Here is a 3,828-nt window from a genome sequence, read left to right as displayed (position 1 = left end):
AATATAATATAAATGGGCTTACTATTCTTTTCTAAATTAAGATAAAATTCCTCTCCCCGGGGTGGATGCTTTCTCCATGTGGCAGGGCTGTAACTGTTCATAGCTCTCTGGAACGCCAGGGGACCAGGAGCAGCTTAGAGTTTTAACTTTCATTTTACAAAGAACAACATGTTTGGGGTGCCGGCTGGCTCCGTTGGTTAAGCGTCTGCCTTTGGCTCAAGTCATGGTCTCAGGGTCCTGGATCGAGCCCTGTGTCAAGCTCCCTGCACAGTGGGGGTCTGCCTCTCCCTCTCCCCCCTGCTCCTGCTCTAACAAATAAACAAAATCTTGAAAAACAAACAAAAAAACAAAGAACACATGTTTAAATATTTCAACAGGCAAGTTATAACTAGCACCTTCTTTTTTTTATGATTTTATTTATTTGACAGAGACAGCAAGAGAGGGAACACAAGCAGGGGGAGTGGGAGAGGGAGAAGCAGGCTTCCCGCGGAGCAAGGAGCCCGATGCGGGGCTTGATCCCAGGACCCTGGAATCATGACCTGAGCTGAATGCAGATGCTTAACTGACTGAGCCACCCAGGCACCCCGTACCTTACTTCTTATTCTTCTAGAACACTGAAAATCTTGCCCAGCCCTTCAGGAGGGGGATCCTGAAAGTGGTAAAGAAGTGGGAGAACCCAGTCCTGGAACAGAGTCTCACGCAGACTCCCTGTGATCAGCAGCGCTGAGGTCAGACTCGGAGGCAGCCATCCTCCCGGTGAAGAGGTGAGAAACTCTGCCTCTGAGGCCGAAGCTGACCACGAGGAACGAGTCCACCCCAGACCTAGGCTCAGACCACCTCCTGAAGCCCTTGCTCAGTGTCCATATCCCTGCCTTGAGGGCAGTGAGCGTCTCAAAGACCACGCGAAAGAAGGTAAAAAAATGGAAACTTGTCTAGGAGAATCCAGGCATGAAGTAGGAAAACCTGAAATCAGTGAAAACACAGAAGGAGCAAACAAAATAGAGAAACACAATGTTCCACTGAACAGCCTTAAGATGATGTTTGAGGAGAGTGAACCAACTCCAATCAAGCAGATTCTTCCACCTGCCCTTCCACCGCAGGGCAGGTGGAAGGAGGCTCTCTGGAAACAGCTCTTCTCCAGATGATGTGGAGATAGGCCCAGGTCAGTTGTCTCTTCCACATTCAACGCAGAGAAAAGCAAGAGCGGGTGAAATCTGGACTTACAACACCTGTCAGAAACCTCCATCAAGGATTGAATGGCCAAGCACCAGGCAGCTGTGTCCAAGCAGAGCAGTTCTGCCAACTCTACAAATGACTTGAGAGCCAACGGTGGTGAAATCAAAACTCATAAATTGGAACAAAAGGAGAACGTGCCCCCAGATCCTGAGGTCTGGCATCTCCCATCAGGTTGGAGAAAAGGTGTCTGCCACTGAGAACAGCCTGGCAGTCCGTTCTGCCCCTGCTGAGGATGACTCTGTAATTCCCAGGTCAAAAGTGAGGTCCAGCGGCCCGTCCATCCCAAGCCACTGAATCCAGATGCCAGAGCCTCCAGCCTCTCTGAGAGCTCTCCTCCCAAAGCAGTGAAGAAGTTTCAGGCACCTGCAAGAGAGACTTGTGTGCAAGGTCAGAAGACAGTCTACCCGATGGAGCGTGTCTTGGCCAACCAGCAGGTGGTCCATGTCAGCTGCTTCCGTTGCCCCCACTGCAACAGCAGACTTAGTCCGGGAGCATATGCATCTTTACATGGGAGAATCTACCGCAAGCCTCACTTCAACCAACTCTTCAAAGCTAAAGGCAACTATGATGGCGGCTTTGGGCATAGACCACACAAGGATCTGTGGGCAAGCAAAACTGAAAAGGAAGGGACTTCAGAGAGGCCAGCCCAGCTTCCAAATGCAGGGGGAGATTCCTCAGAGCCCAGGGCTAGAATATTGCTAAGGTGGGTGTGCTGACAGCAAGTATGGAAGCCAAGGCCTCCTCTCAGCCAGGGAAAGACTAGCCAGCTGAAACCAAGAAGCTGAGGATCGCCTGGTCGCCGCATGCCCCCCCACCCCAAGAACTTGGTAGTTCAGGAGGGACCTTGGGGGAAGGGATCAAAGTCTCCTAGCCTAAGTGACCTGAGGATGGAATCGGCAAGCCTGAAGCTCCCGAGGACGTAGATCTGGATGTGAAAAAGCTAAGACGATCCTCTTCACTGAAAGAAAGAGGCCGCCCATTATCTGTAGCAGCTTCATTTCAAACCACTTCAGTCAAGAGCCCCCAAAATCTTGTCCCCCCTCCCCCATAAGGAAAGGCTGGAGCATGTCAGAGCAGAGTGAGGAGTTTACAGGAGGAATGCCAGCAGAAAGGAACCAAGTGCAAAACGCCAATACCTCTGAAAAGAATGGTAGTGTGGGAAAAACAACTTGGCAAAAGCAGGAATCCAGAGGAGGGGAGACAGGGAGAAGGGAGATCGTGGTTTTGAGAAGGGGAGTGAGAATCTTCTAGAAAATGGTGCGAACTTAGATGGAGATGACAGAAACCTCAAACAGCGCTCTCCACTAGAACCCAAGTCTGCAAATTGGTCCAGCTTTGCAAAAAATTCACTGCCCAGAGTCAGAAATCCCAGGATGTGGGATTCTGGGAGGCAGTAGTCGTCCAAGAGCTGTCTGTGGAGGAACAGATAAAGAGAGCTTGATACTACGAGGAAGATGAGGAATGACAAACTGCAAAGGGTGTGCGGCACTAAACTGGCGTTCGTGTTAGTGAGCCCCTGACCTCACAGGGATGCGCATCCACAGGCATCAGCATAAACTGTAACGTACGTGGGAGTAATTTTGGAAGAGTTCTTGCTTCAAAACAACCCCATGCTGCAGCTTATGTGAACCAGTTTGAAGTGCTAGAGAGAATATTACTTCAGTCCTCCCCTTTAGCCGCGATGGGATTCACAAGGTGCTTCGAGGTCTTCTGCTGAGGGGGCACTATGCCGGCTCATATAGTCCAGACTCCGCTGTATTCCCAAAAGGCGATACAAAAAGAGAGGATTGGTAGCACATTGTTACACTAAAAACTCAATTATGGAATTAGGGAACATGCAGAAGGGGTTTGTTTAGGGACCTAAACATTATGACTGAATGCACTTTAGTTTGTATATTTTTAAATGAATACCAGTGTATTTCATATTCATCTGTTAAGAGATCAAATATTTAATCTTTAAAACATTTTTTAGGTTAATTTTCTTACGCTGGTATATGTGGGAAATTTATTGCTCTGCATCCCATTGTCTAAACCACCTCCTGAACTGGATTATTGAGATACAACACAACCATTCTTTGGGGGCACTTTCTGAGCACATTTGGTGCTTGGAGAGATCCACTCTGGTGTTTGCCAATGAGTTTGACTACACCCCAGGGGATTGCTTTCTTCTTTGGTGGTATCTGTGCAGCTCATAATTTACTGAAAGCTGCAATATTTTTCAAGATCTTTGTTACTGTTGTTTGCCATGCTGCATGTTAAAGCGAAGTGAGGAGTTTAAAGGAGGAATAACAGAAGAAACTGCCTTAAACCACTTGAGCCCAGACCCCTAAACCCTATATTCCACTTCTGATCTCCCCTTTCTGGGACACTAGGTTTTTTGTTTTATTTATTATCTTATTTTTTTGGCAGACAGTATTCCCAGGGTGCAATTAAACCAATTATAGGCCTTTTTGGGGGGAGATGGTTTTCTAGTAGTTAAGGTTTTGGAACATTATAAACGAGTACATTTGTTGTACATAATTGGGATATTCCAAATTTTGTGTGGGGGAGAGAGGAGGTATTTTAAGCTATAAACTTCTTTGTACTGCATTC

At 47.6% G+C, this 3,828-nt stretch overlaps 1 pseudogene; it reads left to right on the top strand.

The window, feature by feature from the left end:
* The first annotated feature begins 616 nt into the window (after positions 1–616).
* On the top strand, positions 617–2,701 carry LOC113911783 (annotated as a pseudogene).
* Positions 2,702–3,828: the final 1,127 nt, after the last annotated feature.

The sequence above is a fragment of the Zalophus californianus genome, chromosome 12 (genome assembly GCF_009762305.2).
Source record: "Zalophus californianus isolate mZalCal1 chromosome 12, mZalCal1.pri.v2, whole genome shotgun sequence".
Lineage (NCBI taxonomy): Eukaryota > Metazoa > Chordata > Mammalia > Carnivora > Otariidae > Zalophus > Zalophus californianus.
Note: the sequence above shows the minus strand (reverse complement) of the source record. Positions and strands in the feature narration are given on the sequence as shown.